Below are 18,792 nucleotides of genomic sequence, written 5' to 3'. Positions count from 1 at the left end.
TAGTTGATTCTTGTTAACTTGTGTGTGAAATGGAGAAGGCAATGGCAAACCACTCCAATAATAATGCCAAGAAAGTTGTTGTGTGTGTTTCATTCCACGTAATAAGAAGAAGACTGTACTTAATAAATGCCAAAGTCTATCTGTCTATTATGTTTTCACGGCTAAACCCTTGGACCGATTTTGATGAAATTTGGTATGTATGTAGTTAGTAACCCCCGTTCAAACATAAACTACTTTTTGCCTGTAATGGCGGGTGGAAATTCACGTGGGCGAAGCTGCGGGAAAATTCAAGAAGATTCTTCATGAGCGTGAAGATGTAACAAAAGTAAGTACTTTAGCATTAAGGAATACCTAATATTAAATGAGATTTATTATCAGAAAGAAGGTATTTTCGCATACATAATTGTTTTTTTTTTCTATTTGTTTTTAAAGCGACAGTTTTCTCAGCGTCCAGTAGTTGCGCCAGTTCTCCTGGAATTTGCATAAAAATTTCGGAGCGTACAGACTTCAACGGGATAAACTCATTTTGTATGGGACGCAAATTATCTTGACTTTTATTCTTGCATATATTTTTTTACTTTCTAGTAGTGAGGTTTTTTTTTTTGCTTAATTTTTTTACATATTCATAATATTTAAATTGATTTTACTCATTCTAAAATATTAAACTTGTTTTCATTGTTTTCTCAGAGACTATTTATTTGCAAAAACTGTGAGTTTACATTTTTTTTACAATGTTAAAAGAAGAACATAATTATACACGTTTCACCGTCCACGGGTATGAAAATTTAAATGGTGAGCATGCTAACAAAACAAAATCGAATAATGAAAAGTAACAAAATTAACTAAATTTTTATCAGAGTCTATCATTAAAAAATTGACGTCTTGAAAATTGGTCTGCTGAATATAATTTCTATAAAATACAAAAAGTAGCTATCGGATATTATTTTTGAGCTTTTGAAAATATGTTATATTTATATAAATATCTATCCTAGTCTCATTTTATTCTGAGATCGTCTCTCCTCGTCTTTTCACCATGTAGTTCGACACGGGCCGTGCAAACATTGACCTAACCTTTCCTTAGCCCGAATCCAATGTAATAATGAATTTAAAGTGATTATATTTATATTAGATACATATGATGTCTAGCAAAAGAAAGAAGGTTGATCAGTCTCAATGCTTAAAAGAGAACGAACCATGAACGTCGTCTTGATAATATTCTTGATGTGTTTAAATAAAAAAACATAAATGAATAAATAAATATATAGGGACAAATCACACAGATTGAGTTTACCCCAAATGATAAGGTATAACAGTATATTTCGTCCAAAAATACGGACATCGATTTTTATTTCCCAATTCTTCATATTAGTACCCGTAATTTTGAGGGCATTCGACCCAAGGTCTCGAGTTGATCGGTGTAAATTGCCACCACGACCAATTACCATAATAATGGTAAGAAACTGTAATTTTCAGCACACGCCATTTCCGCTCCAGTGAGTTGTATTAGAAGGATTAGAATTGCTTGCGTAAGCTGCAGTGGGGAAAATTGGTAAATAATAACTTTTTATAAAGCTTTATACTTATTATTATTTAAGCACATGAAGGTATACAACACGCAGAAGTTGTGTGTATTTGTATAATATTGTTTAATAAAAAAATTGCTGGCTTCCCCTTGTCTCCTAGAAAAGGGCTGAGGGTTTCCAAACGGCCGAACACACATTTTCCAAACAACTCCCTCGAGTACACCCTGAATTAAACACTAAAAAAGTACATAATCCATTCAGCCCTTTGACTGCTGAGATGCTACAGACAAATAGACAGACACGTTAAACTTCTGTAGCTATGGTAGTATCTCCAAAAAATTGACATATTTAAATTTATTTCTTGAATAGCACCCGATAAACAATGCCTAATGCTCCAAACAGAACTATCAGTACTATTAGAATTATTGTGCTGAATAGGGATTGAGGTGCTATGATCTCAATGAAATTTATCATCGACATGGTCGTGCAAAAAATTATCTAAACATGAAATCATTGCAAATGAATTATATGGCATTGGCCAAATATCGTGGTGAACCGCCAAAGTCACGAAAACATCTGTGAGAACACTCGCAGTTGTTGACTCGGCGAAATTCGTATGAATGAGGCGAATTTGCATTATGTTTGTGTTTCCAACACACGTTGCATAATTCGACGTCTAATAACGTTTTTATGAAATTCCTCGTCAAGGTTACAAAAGCAAATGAGAAATACTGAATGTAGCGAGTGTTTTTTTATTTATTATCGACCTATAACTAATTTATGAGGAAAACGAAACGTAGGGAATTCAGCTAGATGGGTCGATAGGGTAAAGGAAATTGCTGGCAACAACTGAATAAGGATGGCCCAGGACAGCGATGGTTTGCGGAGACGCAAGTAAGCCTCTCCGTGATACCCAGGAGTATCACGGAGGGCTGCACATGATGAATAGGAGAAGCTTAAGAGGAGCTCAATGGCGTAGTATAGTGTTGATTAAGACAAGATAGTGGTGATTAAGACACTCTCACAATGGTCGGTATTTGTTATAAAATATAGTATCGTTGAGTTAGTATCCCATAACACAAGTCTCGAACTTACTTTGGGGCTAGCTCAATCTGTGTGATTTGTCCTAATATATTTGTTTATATCATAGTTTTTGAAAGCAGAGTTCCGGGACACTCGTATGTTATAATCTGAAAATATTTATCAGACTAAAACGAAGAAAACATACGAGCTTACAGCCATATGTATTTACCGAAAAACACGGCAACTGGTCAGTATTTTATTGACTCGGTCCGTCATAAAACTCAACGTCTAAATATAGTATGAAGTTGGTCGTTACGAATACTTTTATCTGGCAAGCTGGGTTGATATTCCACTTTATAGTATCGTAAAGTTTCCAGAAAATTGCGAAATGAATGAACGTTTTAAAGTGATATTTTGTGAGTTTCCTATTAAATTTTGGGGTTGCTTTTTCTCGGAAGTTTTCTCTGATAATTAATTAGGAATACTTGGAAATGGAGTTCAGCAATTAACATGTGAAATGGTTATTAAAAGTAAGTGCTTTTCATAAAAACGTAGAATATTTAGAAGAGGTCATAACAATCAGACAGTTTTAGGATCCCGAATAGTTGTTTGTTTTAGAAAATAGAAAATAAGGATGATATTTTAAAATTAATAGTCAATCACATAACACGTATTTTATTTATAACTCACGGCCCTTAAATCTTCCTCAGGATCATTCCTCACCCATACTATCTACTAATGAAAGCCGTACAAAAATCCGTCTGGTACTTTTTGAGTTTATCGATGACAGATGCTACAGGGATTTTTTTTTAAATATCTATTACTATTAAAAGAGGTAAGCTTTCGTATGTTTGAGGAGGGTAATCTCCGAAACTACCTAATTGATTTCAAAAATTCTTTCACCATTAATAAGGTACATTATCCAAGATTGATATTGGCTATATTTTATCTCGAAATTCTCTCCGGAGCGAAGCCCCGGGCAACATTTAGTGTAAGTATAATTTGATAGGAAAATAATTCAACGCATAATATAGATTTTAAAATGTTATCTCATTGCTTATTGTAATTTAAGTCCACTTCAGAAACAGGTTCTAAATGAAATAAAATCGCACACATTTTTCCAGTCGAGTCAGAAAAAGTAAATCGAATCGACCTTCAAACTCGATTGCGATCCAATCAACCGATCAAACTGCTCGATTCATTCGACTCGATACGTTTAAATGAAACTGTTGGCTGAAGAATTATTTATTAGGGTTATAAGCTTGGTACCTTCAGTTGGTTATTGAGTTCGGATTGTAGACGTTCAAGAAAAGGGAATGTTTTAATAATTCATAGCATAAAAGAGAAAATTTCGCCGTATGGATATCACTGCAACAGTCGCCCGCCATCTTTATGTGTTTCTAATCTTTTTTTTTTAATCCACGCTACGGATTTTGATGAAGTTTTCACTGTTGTTTAGACAATTTACTTCTGTAGGTTTACACACATATAACAGCCTAAATATTAGACCGTTCAAAGCCGGATCAGGTCGCTAGTTCACTATAAGTTGTCGAGCCCGGGGCTCTACACCAAAATTTTTAGCACACATCATATTTAATTTTAGTCTAATCTGATTCGATAAAGTTATATCATTGAATAATATTAAAAAGTAACGTAGTATACATAGATAACTATGTAACTATATTATATACAAATACGATAATTTTGAATTACAGAGGTTTATTTGTAAAAAACTGTGCAAAGATCGCAAATGTTAGAATCATCTTACACAAAAGATTTTAACATTATCCGCCGCCGCTGCCGCGTCTGTCTATCTATTCGCGGTAAACTCAAAAACGATTGTACGAATTTTCATACGGTTCTCACCAACAGATAGTGTGATTCCTGAGGAAGGTTTAGGTGTATAATTTATTATGTTTTTAACCGAGCGAAGCCGGGACGGGCCGCTAGTTATATAAGTCTATATGTCAAAAATTATATTTTAAAAAATATACTACCTAATAGTATATTATAAAAACATAGTATGTTGATGTATTGGGTAGTTTATAGATTTTGTGTATTATTGAATGTATATGTATAACACAACACTATATTTTAAAAAATATACTACCTAATAGTATATTATAAAAACATAGTATGTTGATGTATTGGGTAGTTTATAGATTTTGTGTATTATTGAATGTATATGTATAACACAACACAATAGGAAATACCTATTGTGTTGTGTAGACACATTATAACTTCGAATGTTAAGAATATTTACTAAATTATTTATTTACTAAAACATTTTAGATTAAATATATCGTAAACATTTTGAAAAAATTTACAGACATACCACATTACACATGACAATGTCCAGTGAAAAACATATTGAACACTTAAAAGTTCTTCCTCGTAAAGACAACTAACCCCAAAATTCGGACTACTTCAAGGCTGAATTTCTCTCGGAATGAATTGACATCACTTAACATCGTATTCGATTGAACAAATATTTTCCCATTGAGGATACAGGCCCAATTGCGTGGACTCACCATCCCTGCCAAGTCAATTGGTACTTCGTACCAGTAGTTTGGGCTGTTTATTTATTTAACTTAGGTGCGTTGCACCAGTCATATTTGACGTTAGCTCTAATCTGCTCAGAAAAACGTGTGGGTGGCGGCGCGCAGGTTAGCGCTTTCTGCGCCACTGAACACATTTTTATCAATTTATTTTATTTCTTAGCGAAAATTAAATAAAAAAACATTGTAACAGATTATCCCACACTAGATAAAGAATTTTAGCGTAGAGTATTATTGTATTAACGTTTTCGATTCAGTCAACTGTGATTACATTGTGCCATGGATCTAATAATTAACTTGGATCTTAACTATCTAATAATTTAATAATTTATGTTGTGACGACCTCGGTGGCGCATGGTAATGTGCTTGCTTCTGAACCGAGAGGTCCCGGGTTCGATCCCCGGTCGGGTCATGATCGAAAATGATCTTTTTCTTATTGACCCGGGTCTTTGGTGTTTATCTATATATGTATTTGTTATAAAATATAGTATCGTTGAGTTAGTATTCCATAACACAAGTCTAGAACTTACTTTGGGGCTAGCTCAATGTGTGTGATTTGTCCTAATATATTTATTTATTTACGAAAGAAATATTTATCAAGTGTGGCAAAATTTGTTATAATATATTTTTCCTCATATGTTTATTTGTGTTGTTTTCACTTTGTATATTGATGTGAGCAAAATTTAACATGTTATGTACACATATTGTTGGTCAGTTTGGTTAATTCGTAGAAACTATCTAATTTTCATATATTTTATGTGTATGTCCCACCCACCCACCTAGCTTACTGTTAACTTAATGAATAAATAAAAAATTCAAAAAAATATAGCTTTTTTTTAATTTACGCTTCAAAAAAAATAAAAGAAATTAATATTAGGTGGCGCTAGTGTGCACAAAGCGCCTCAAAGTTAACGTCAAAGTTGCCTGGTGCAGCCCACTCTACGCGATGTGATGAAACGCTGGTTTAATTTCTGGATCTATACAGACTGGATATTTTTTAATTGACCTTATTTTAGTTGTAAGTCTGTTTTAACTCTGTAACGCTGCTTTCTTGCTAACACTGGTGTCAGATTTTATTCAAGTCGGCTAAAGGCACCTGACACGACTTTATCATACGAGTACATACCACTGACAACCACTACGCAGGTTTCCTCACGAAGTTTTCCTTCATCAGAAGCAAGTGGTGGTCAATGAATAATCATGTACAGTTAAAATACGTTTATTCATTTATTTTTACCCAGTCAAACAGCCAAATAGTAGAAGTCATGTCAGATGCCTTTTGGCGAATTGTATAAAATAAGTGTCATTATATTGCACACATAAAATCAAAGAAAGAAGCTGCTAGCAGGTGGCTATCGTGTTATTATTTCAATAATACATAGTTCGTTGTAGGAATCCAAAATTATAAACAATATTGGGCTCTAATAGTTTATAGATATAATTAGATCGCGAGTCGCAGCGTTTTGGACACGTATCCGAAACTCAAACAACGAGATACTCCGAACCTTATCTGAGTGTCTGAGCAGCCCTATCTTAAGATATTGGCTTTCCGTGCATCGCGACAGTAATAGTAAATAATATTAATATATTAAGGTACTGTTTCTATTTTTTATTATTATTTTTTTAGTCTATAGTGTGATATGGGTCATGTATTTTACAAGTGCCTGCAATAAATGATTTATTATATTATATTATTATAGACAAAAATTGTTTTTGAAATGTGCGATATGCAGACCGCATTATTGACAACACATACAACATTTGTTACCATTTATTTAAATCCCATCATAATATTATAAAATAGACAGTAAAAAGTTTATTTTATAAGCTACATTGTTTTTCTGTTGAACATCCGAATGTATAAAATAAAATAAATTTATTATTATTTGATGCATAATATACTCTGAAACTACCGAAAAGAATATATTTCGTCTTAAATGTACAAATAGAATTTTAATCTGAATTTTCGCGAAAAATTAACCAAATATTTTAAGGCTGAGTCCATTGTCTAAGTACACCTATTTATTTAGCCGAAAACGAGATTTACAGCGACCATTTGTAAAACAAAACGGGCAAACTCAACCGTGGAGGGATTTAATTTTTACGTCACTGCGTATAAATTAAAAAGGGTGATGTTACAATGTGTCGATTGCTCAATGAGACTAAAAAAAACAAACATGAAGCGTAAAAAGCGCGTCGCGTGACACGTGGGGGAAAAGCTAAAGCGCAAACGTCCTTTGTACGTGTAAAATGCAGCAGTGTGCGTGTCGCTGCAGGTATTGAAACGAAACCTCAGTTCCAATTGGGCTCCCGAGCTGAGCGCACGTACGTTGGTACGCTCCTCGTACGGCTTACGGAACGCATCGGCGAAATTGAATTTCAAATTTCGAACACCATCATGCGCTATTTGAAAATTCGAACGACATTTTTCGAATTGTGAACGTTTTAGTGATGTGAATTTATCGTTTGTTTTAGCAACTGTTAATGTTTGTGATTTAGTGATAATAACGACACTAATTGGTGGATTAATGAATGATTGCTAGTGATTTCAGTGCGTTAATGATTGATTGTGATTTAAAGTGATACAGTTATTAGCAGCTTGCCATAAGATTTCTCCATGATCAAGTAAGTTGCATAAGTCAATGATTAAAGAAATAACATTGTACTTATATGTTTTATCATTATTAATAGCTTTTCTTGATTTTTTTCCCTCCTAAAAATAAGAATAAAATCTTAAAAATGGACACGAAAAATAAAGGTTTTATTATATTTCTTATATAAATCGTATTAGGACGTTACTTAATTTGTTAAATTTTGATACGTAGATAATTTAACGTTTATTAGGCACTAGGTTTACTTTAACAAATTGTTAGTAAATTCATTAGGTAACACTTTAACTCTGATCACATATTCACTAGAAAACAGTAAAATTTCAGTTATTGTTACTTGTTATTGTAGTCTTTTTCCAAAAATGAAATTATTGCTACAAGCTTTTATTGTCGTCAGAGAGATCTTGTGGCATTTAACGCCCGAAAATTACCCATGTCCGTGTTGTAAACCGTTGAGGAGTTCCCTCGTTAGGAACCCATTCTGGATGCACCAGCAGCAATAATAATGCATTGTCGTGGAAACTGTTGCGACATGGGAAATTTGAACTCTGTAGGACATTTGGAAGTAGGTGAAATATCTTGCAAGATTATTCGATTACAAATTCAAATTCAAAATTCTTTATTCAATCTATGATGATATACATCACATAATGACGTCACGTACAGACAGACAAGCAAATACCGGGACAGGTCAAACTAAATAAAAGCTTGTAAAAACTCATCGTGGTTACCAAAATCACTGCCATTCCAGTTTTCAAAAGCAATTTGAAGTAAAATAAATAATTGTATGTTACATATATAGCTCAAGGACTCGAAACTAATCTTTAAAAACCGTTCTCTATTGTAGGTAGTACTCACATAATTGTATGTCATTGTTAAACCGTTATTATTTTTCGTTAAAACGTGGGACGGAAATGTTGAATTCACATCTCTAGTGTTACGGTTATCGTGATTGAGAGATAACATTTCGCGGGGCTTAAGAAAATAGTTAAATAATGTTATTTTTATTTTAGGAATTTCCCACGGGAGCAGTTAATTTTACGGGATGAAAGGTAACCAGTGTGTTTTTCTATACTTCGAATTACACGTGTGCAAAATTTTAAGACGATCATTTGAGCAGATAAAGCGTGAAGTGGTAACAAACAAACTTACTATCGCATATATTATATAGACCCATCGATCGCGAAGAATTTATATAGGAAAAATAGATAAACATTTGTTTGACTGTCGCATTTGCTCCAGTTCGTAAGGTAGATTCGTTAGGAAGGACAGTCGATAATTGCCTATTTAAATAACACTCTAAAAATATATAATTTTTGTAGTGAAAACTTCATTAGCGGCGTCTTGTGTTATACCTACTCGCGTCAGGACACGTGACGATCGAAAGTTTGTAAGACGTCAAAAGTGCACAACGCTAATATTCAAGTTTTCACTTCTGCCGGAACTCCGGAGTGCAATCAGTTTTTTTTTTTTTAATAATAAAATATCAGGTTTTTTTATTATTATTTTACGTTTTAATGCTACATCTACCTGCAATCTGTTCGTTCGATTAAAATTTTAACATCATAAAAAATAGTCATTGATTATAGTTAACTGAATATACATATAATCATAATATTGGTTATGTGCCAAATTAGCACTATCTATAAGATAGTAATTTAATTAATCAAAGGTTTAAAACGAAAACCTTTTGTATACCATACATTTTACTATAAGTGTTATTTAAACGACAACTATTTTATTTAATATCCATAATAAAATTATTATAAATAATAATCATTAAAAATCTGTTAGTATCTTAAAAAAAAAACAAGATCGCCGCCCTTGTTACTCAAAATTAAGATTCGAGGAATTTTCTAAAAAAATATCAAAATATTCGCGTCACAGAGTATCAAATTTTCAACATTGCTCGGATTATATTTTGCTGAAATAATCAAAATTAATGAGATTCTCCCACTGTTTTGACTGGAAATCTCTCAGGAAAAATGGATATAATTTCATATTTTTTTCAGTAATTTTTAATCATAATCAGTTTAACCATAATGTTCAGCTTGTTACAAATCAAAACCATACCTTAATCTTAAAGGTATGTTTCGTCTCTTTCTGTCAGTTTCAATTATTACAAAGTGCGATAGGGAGTAAACATACTTTAGCTGTAACTATTTTATAAATAATGGGGTAAGGAAATAAGTTAAAATGTTATTGGAACAAGTTTTAAAACATAATACAATTTCATGATAACACATAACAAATTTACATGATGAAACTTACTATACACGGAAAAATTCAAAACTCACCTTACGTTAAGTGCTCGCAGGAGAACAACAGAAATATTAACCTTAAATCACTTTCTATAGAACAGCCACGAAATTTGAAAATTTCGAGACACGGCAACGCCCCACTGTCCATTATTAAAGGGCCGTTAATTAGCTCGATAAATTCAACAAGATTACCTTCGAGTAACCCTAATTACATTTTTATTATGCGTCTGGAGGAATGGTGATTTGTTATCGTTGATAATTGACGCGCGTCAGTCCCTAACTTTCAGGAGGATGTCGCGAACAGCACTCTAGTTATAGGTTATGTGTTGTGATACGTAGCACTTGACAACCACACTGCAATGTCATTGGTTCGCTGCGTCACACTTCGAATCGATTCGATGGTGAGAAGTGAAAATGCAAACCCGCACTTCGCCCTCAGTAAATAAATAAATAAATAATCTTTATTTTATAACATTACAGGTACAGATAATATGAACTCTGAAGTCTGTGTTAGTTAGAAGCTGTGCTACAGACTTCAGACTTCCCACACTGTTGACACAAATTAAGTTATCAATTAACTTAATTAACTTATATAATAATAAAGCACTTATAAACTACTGATGTCACACACTAATATATATCCTAGTTGATTACACAACACTTACGAACAAATCTTCAGTTGCATCGTAATCCATTGATTTTAATCTCTGTATCAAAATATTTTTGAATTCATGGTTACTGCATTTCCTGTTTTTACATTTTTGTAAAATTTATTATAAATCCAAGGGGCACAATAGTCATAACCTTTCCTTCCATTCCAGTAGGTATGTGTTGTGCGATTCTGCTATTTACATGTCACTATCGAATTGATTCGTAGTGAGACGTGCGAACCAATCACAGTTCACCATTATGACGCAACGACAACCACACCGCAATGTGATTGGTTCGCTGCGTCACACTTCGAATCGATTCGATGGTGAGAAGTGAAAATGCAAACCCGCACTTCTCCCGCTGTACCCGTAGGAAATTCACGCGGGCGAAATTGCGGACAAAAGCTTAATATTATCGTCGTCGGTCATTTTAATGTCCCCACTATTGAGGCACTGGTATTCCTTAAGGATGGTGTACAAACTCATGTAGAACGAGTAAGATTCGAACCTGGGACCTTTTCGATCCAACAGGCTTGTCTTAACCATAACACCACTGCCGCTTCTATAAGTAATGTTATATACCTAACAATGTATAACGTTAAAATTGCATTATCTTCTTGCGTATCAAACATTATCAGTTACAAATTACCGTCTTTTGACACGACCGCGTTAAAGTTATTACTCCTAATGACATGAGCGAGGGATTCACTTTTTGTTCTAATCAAGTTTGCTCTAAGTAAATAACATCACGTTTCGCGTATGATATTCAAATTCAAATTCAAAATTCTTTATTAAATTTAGGATGATATACATCACTTATTGGCGTCGAAAAATTACTTAAACTAAGTCTACTGCCGGCTTCCAAAGCGCAGGTGAAGAAGAAGCGGCGCAACAAACTTCACCGCAGCCTTTTCTCCAATGATGTCAGTTAACAAATATAGGTCTTATACATATATTAAAAATTAGAAGGACGAATTTACATCATTATTAAAAATATCAAAATTTAAATGAATAAATAAAATAAAATATAGTTGTATTTCCAATAGAATTATTGAAAATTGTCACACTAAATATATATATATATATATATATATATATATATAAAAAGCTATATAGCTTTTTATATATATATATATAAAAAGCTAAATGTACAAAACGTACGTAATAATGTCATAAATCAATTACATATGTTAAGAGGATACTGCACCATGCTTGGGCTAAACATTATTGTCGTTCACATAATCATCAGACTTGTAATATGCCTTTTTACAAAGTACTTCTTTTATATAATTTCAAAATTTTTTGTCCGGCAAATAAAGAATCCTATTAGGCAATCTATTATAAAAACGGATACAGTTCCAAGATACTTTACACTTATGGTCGTGTTATTTATGTAGTACTAATTTATACTTGTGACTGTGCCCGGTCAAGTTCCCACGGAAACATGAAGATTTTCAAAATTGTGGTATAAATATCATCAGCAATTTTAAAAGTGTCTAATGAAAAACATCTCAATATCCTATCTAATATTATAAGTTCGAAAGTAAGTTTGTTTGTTAGTCTTTACGCTCTATCTACTCGACCAAACTTCTTGATATTTTGCATACATGCAGTTTCAAGTATGGAGAAGGACAAAGGGGACATTTCATCCCGGAAAAATAATTGTTTCCATGGAAAATTCACGCGTGCTAGCTAGTCTACCATGTTATTTTTGTGTGTAATTTTAGATATTTGAGTCAAATATCTAAAATTCCGTAACCGACTTAAAAATTAAAAGCAGATTTACGTAATTACCAGTTTATAATGACCGACATAACACAAACACGAACTTGTTTTTCGCTTATTTTTACATGGCTAATTAATTATATGGTTTCTTAATAAAGAAGATTATCAGTGGTTTTAAACTATCTACAATTTACAATTTATATCAACAATTTTTGGACTCCAGAATAGCATAACCTTCCTTTTTGATTCGCCGTAGACGTGCAAAAATTAATGTACAGCAAATACTTAGAATGAGTGATCAAATAAATTCATCATCTCGAGGTCCATCGTGCTTTGTATGAGATTCGGTAAAAATAAGTTTCTTCCCCCCAAGTTTTTAATCTCACCAAAAACATTTTAATGTAAAAGTGTTACCAAGACGAGTCTAGTGACCAAAATGTATGAAAAAGTGGTCAGATCTCGTGTAGAGCCAAGATTCTTGATATATGCGCCCTAACTTCACATACTCTACATTCTAGTTAAAACGTGTAGTTTGGCCGTTTTGCTGCCATCACGTAGATTTCTATAAGTAAGATAACGAATGCGTTATATTATTTCTAGAGTAACAATAATAAAACTTTGTCCCGCTTATTAATAAAAACATTATTCTCTGATTAGCCTCGGAATAGTTACTCTTTGTATTGGTCTCGTTCTTTCAATGTCAAAAACTGAAAATAGAGAGAGAGACAAAACAAAAAAAAACTACTCCAAGCCTAATCAGAGAATTAAATGTTTATTAATAAAGCGGTGTATGTTTAATTCATGTACTCATGTTATTATCTCTTTAAAATTTTAACTATCTGGCATTACTCAAACCAAGGTTACGAAGGTTCAAAAATACGACTGATAGTTTTGAAAAAAGGTAGACGTGCCCCCAGATAAATCATATGCCGATACATTCCTTTGGTGAAAACGGCATGAAAATCCGTGCAGTAGTTTTTGAGTTTATCGCGACCAGACAGACAGACAGACGCGGCAGAGGATTTGTTTTATAATATCCTTAGAAGATGTTTGGCCACCTTACACGACACGACAACTTTATGAAATATCTGAATGAAGGAAAAATGGAAGCAAGAAGAGGAAAAGGAAAGCCAAGAAGGGCATTCCTAGATGAAGTAAAAGAGAAGGCAGAGCTCGTGTCGTATAGGGAGGTGAAATCAATGGCTGAGGACAGAATTAGACGGAAAACGACAAACAAAGTGCTAAAATTCATTGATGATGTTAGATAAGGAAGGATTTAGCAACAGAACCGGGCATAGCTTTTGAGCCACTTTCTCATTGGTCATCCCTCAACCCTAAAAAATAGTTTAAAACAAATAAAGTTTGAACTAGGTGCTTTGATCCGTCCAAACTTTCAACGTTATCCTCGACCAAGAGTCTAAGACAGGTCCTCTGAGAGTTCTTCAGTAAGTACTATCAGCTACCACGAGTTATCTTACAGTTAAGTTAGCGAATTTGAATTTCTAATCACCCTGATAACAATCTCTACTTAAGTACTGACTTGAATTAATAATAGAAGTGTTATTTATGTCATTAATATCTGTGATAACCAAATGTGGAATGTTTTTGTTGATTAAAATTAACGTAAGAAAATGACATTAAGTTTGACCGCTAAGTGTGTCTATCTGTCTGTGTACGTGGTACCGTAGTTCATCAACGGTTTACCCGATTTGGATGCGTTTTTTTTTATAGTTAATTTTTATGCGGTGGTTCTTGGATATGTTTGAACAAAATCCATTCAGCCGGACTTACAATATTCATTGTAAGTCAAAAATAAAAATCCCCCGACTTACAATGAATATTGTAAGTCGGGGATTTTTAATTTGTCTAACAAATGAACTTGTTTAACAATTTATGTATACAAAAACTTAAAATATAAATTACATTATAAAAGTTAGTACAATGGCATTATATGCTTTTTGCTTTTCTTTGTTCCTGTAACATTATACTCGCGAATTTTGCTTTTTTGGTTAAAACATTTTAATTGGTAATTATATATTCTGAAATAATGTGTCAAATTATCCGACACATAATTATTTGCCATTAATTAATGTTTTAATATTCATCACATGCTTTTGTACAGTAATTTATAATTTTAAAACTAGCTTGCATAAAGTTATAAAATAAGCATTTCACTATATAATATAAAATGAAGTCGCATTCCGCGTCTATCTGTTTCTTGGCTTTCATCTTGTAAACAAAGCAACGAATTTTTATATAGGTAGTTCAGATTTTCTGCAATGAAAAATGCCTCATGGCTAAAAGTCGTGCGTCATTAAATTTAATTAAACACACTAAAACGTTCAACGACTTTCTTGTCTATACAAAATAAAATAAATAAATATATAGGGACAAATCACACAGATTTAGTTAGCCCCGAAGTATGTTCGAAACTTGTGTTATGGGATGCTAACTCAACTTTCTATAACATATACATATATATATAGATAAACATCCAAGACCCAGATCAATCTGAAAAAGATTATTTTCCATGTTGTCCTGACCGGGGATCGAATCCGGAACCTCCAGTATAGCAGTCCGGAATGATGACCATTAGGCCACGGAGGTAGTCAAACGAATATTACAAGAGTGGTTTGCCATTGCCTTCTCCATTTCACACTAGATGATTAAATATTATTTATAACCAGAGCGTAGGTTTCCTCACGATGTTTTCCTTTACCTACAAATGTTGTTTATTTCTAAATTAACAAAGCACATCCCACGTATCGGATAAAGATTCCGTCTCGAAAAATAACAACAAAAATTTGTGTCGATATCGATGAGCATCACAGATAAAGCCCTCACAAGATGGCGCGGACAAAGTTTCGCCGATCACATCAAAGATCCAAAAACTCGTTATTAGATTTGACGCGATAAATTTTACGGCCATGTTTATGTAATTTTTTTTTAACACTTCCAAAACAGACTCCGCTGTGTTTTTATCAAGAACACTTTGATGTGAACATCTAATCTGCACGCGACGAAATTAAAAAAAAAAAAACGGTCAAGTGCGAGTTAGACACGAGCACCGAGGCTTCCGTACAAAATTTAAACTTTTTTTTTAACTAATTACAAATATAACTTTTTTCTATAGGATACTATAGGGATACTATAATACTGATAGTATCCCCTTACTTTATCCCAAATTTTATGATTCTAGGTCTACGGGAAGTACCCTATAGGTTTTGATTTCCTTGTGAAATCGCAAAATATGTGACATAAACGGTCATATTGTTTGATAGCGTTAAGTTTGACTTTTTTCCCAACTGGAAGAGACCGTAGACCTGGGTATCTGGTATAAATTTCAACTTGACATCTTTACGCGTGCCTGAGTAAAAGGGTCTTGATAGACGGACATACGGACAGACAGACAGACAGACGTACAGGAAGTGATCCTATAAGGGTTCCGTTTCTACGTTTTACGTACGGACGGAACCCTAAAAATTGTTTGAGTTACATTTTTTTACTTAAATGTTTATCGTGTTTGTTTTTAGATTAAAAATGTATGTCCAGTAATCGTAAAGCAATATTGTAAAGAAAGTACATACTACTTCAAGTACATACGGCATTTTTTTTTTCATACTACCAAGCACGCGATGCGGCCCACTTGATGGTAAGTGGTCACCGCAGCCTATAAGCGCGGTGCCTACTTTGTGACCCAGGATCTTTTGCCACGGTTACCTGTAAAATGTTATGTTTACTTCGCATCGTTATAATCAAGGATAATAATGTTTTCAAGGTCAACACTTATGTAAAGAACTATTGTATGTATTTACTAAGTCGATTGTATGTATATTATAGCCCGTCCACACAAACCTTCGTTCTTTAAGGAAGGCATTCATGTTTAATTCTTTTGTAAAACATTTTCAATTAATAAATAAATAAAAAAATATATCTACATCGCGTCTCTTAACATTCAAATCGAAACACAACAATGGAAGCACTATTATTTGGCGGCTGAGATAAATAAGAGTGAGTGATAAAAATTTGTAATATAAACAGAACCTATAAGTTACTATTGAACCCGAAATTCCTACGGGAGCGAAGCCCTGGGTCGCGGCTAGTGCTATATAATTTGTGTGATCTGTATTAATTATGGATGCAATAATGTAAATCGAATTTAATTTCCGACCTTTTCTCTCAGGGCTAACTCTGATGAAAAATCAATGACATTAGGTACCTCTTCATAGTCGTATTCCTCATGGCTGAGGGTCGTGGTTATTACAGGCAAAAAGTAGCCTATGTTTGAACGGGGTTTACTAACTACATACATACCAAATATTTATCAAAATCTGTCCAGGGGTTTAACCATGAAAGCGTAATAGACAGATACTGCCGTCCAATCAATAAAAGGCCGTTAAGTGATGAAATAACTTTTTGAGCTACGGACAAAAAAGCGGGAAATCAAAGTTTCTACATTTTTTGATAACATAATGTGATTTTTTCAGTTGATAAAAAATAAGCATAATTGGTACTTTCAATAAGTGTAGAAATTATTTTAATACCTTATTTAGTGTTTTTTTTATGAACTTTTTTGTTTTTTAGCGCAGTAAATAAAAATAAAAACAAGTAATTCTACAAGAGTTAAAGACGGCCAGCTGAAGCGCAACTGTGTTTTAGATTTGTGCGATATCACAACTGTAGGTCTGTAGTCTTACTAATAGCAGTTAGGTAAAATAACAAAACTACATAACGGTTAAGTCACATAACCGTTTTCTTGAAATGTAACTAGTAGAATTTATTAGTACAGCAGCTTTAAAATAAAACGTTAACAAGCTTAAACTGCTTTTCATATTTTTTATCCAATGACAAATTCTATTTTTTACTAAATTAGAAAATACTTTTTAGAACCTAAACCAAGTTAACTGTGTTTTAGACTAGCATTGTAACGTCGAAATTTAAAGGCATTAAGTGAAATTGACGACCAAGTTAAAGATTGGTATATTGAAATGTCTTGTTAAAAATAATTTGTAAACATATTAAATGGATTATAATCAAAATAATAATACATTTCCACATTGTTAGTAATATTTATTCATCAGAATAAGCATACAAAAGCCTCAAAGCGATAGAATAACGACTAGTATTCATTCTTTGTAATAATAGAAAAATTAAAGACAATAAAATCTTACAAAAATAAAAAAGTCTTCTCAAAAGATAACAGACGATAGCTTCAAAACGTCCTTTCACAAAGTCATTTGAAAAAAATAATAACAATTAACAACAACATAAAAATGTCTTCTTAAAAATTAAAGCAACATGTCTTCTTAAAAGTAATTGAGATCAATGATTACGTTGATTAATCAGTCTAAAAATACTTTAAAAATTAAAAATATTTGTTTTCATGTTTTTATGCATCACAAACAGAAATATCATTCCAGAATTGCATTTTATGAGGTAGAGCTATATTGTTTAATATTTTGATAATAGAGTCTTTTCGACTTTGCTCAATTCCTTTAGGAGCCGTTTTAGGCTCAGGACGCATAACCTCTTTCTTTTTTAAATATTTGTCTTTAATAAAACACAGCGATTGAAATTCTTCATCTAACTCATTTTTATATAAAAGATCAAAGTGGTTCCTTTGGAATTTCACTTTGATAATGTCTTTCATATAAACTCGTGGATTTGCAGTTTGGATGCGTCTGTCTGATACGACATTTGGAAAGTTAAAGAAATCAGTGTATTCCATACATTTTACATCTACTTTTGATAGATTTACGGATGCCACACAGTCAGAAAAATCTTGAAAATCATACAATTTTCCTTTTTTCTTCATTGATAGCTCGACTTGGTGGTGTACTTGGTCGCAGCTCATAAATGTATGGCCGGGCTCAAAATAAAGAAAGCTTATTGATTCAGTTGCGATCAAATCGCTATTTACCATAAATATAATAAAAGAAAATAGCAGCCAGTTTTTATTTTGTGCACTGCAGTTATCCATCCAGATATGTATATGTTTAACATCACGATGTTGTAGAAGAAAATAGTAGTAGCAACTTATTATATCCTCCTGTTTGCGACCAGAAGTAGCGTCATGCCAAATGCAGGCAAGCGGTTTATTTTGCGTGGTAATTTTCCCTAGTGGTGCAAAAGTCAAATTAAACGTTGTAAGTCTTGGACAGAATAACATTGCTTTGAAGCAATCCAGTCTCGGGAGCATAATAACTTTTTGTAAGTCGACACTAACATAAATATTTTCCATATTTTGTGCGTGTCGCCTTTGCTGATCATATAAATCCCGAGCTTTGATATACTTTTGTCTGTGCTTTCCATATGACAGACACGCACCGCAGTTTTCTGGAATTGCATTTTTCACATCGTGTGTTGTACTTTTAGAATGCAAGAAATAACTTTCACAAATTTCACATTCTTCATTACCTAATTTGGTGAATGAGATCCGCATA

The 18,792-nt window shown here is 33.0% G+C and overlaps 1 protein-coding gene across 1 annotated transcript in view; it reads left to right on the top strand.

The window, feature by feature from the left end:
• Positions 1-7,419: 7,419 nt before the first annotated feature.
• side-IV (sidestep IV) overlaps positions 7,420-18,792 on the top strand; it is a 251,975-nt gene continuing 240,602 nt past the window's right edge. Inside the window, exon 1 of the mRNA XM_053757521.1 lies at positions 7,420-7,729. The gene's annotated coding sequence lies outside the window, so the exon portion shown is untranslated. The remainder of the gene's footprint in view (positions 7,730-18,792) is intronic.

The sequence above is a fragment of the Plodia interpunctella genome, chromosome 17 (assembly GCF_027563975.2).
Source record: "Plodia interpunctella isolate USDA-ARS_2022_Savannah chromosome 17, ilPloInte3.2, whole genome shotgun sequence".
Lineage (NCBI taxonomy): Eukaryota > Metazoa > Arthropoda > Insecta > Lepidoptera > Pyralidae > Plodia > Plodia interpunctella.
Note: the sequence above shows the minus strand (reverse complement) of the source record. Positions and strands in the feature narration are given on the sequence as shown.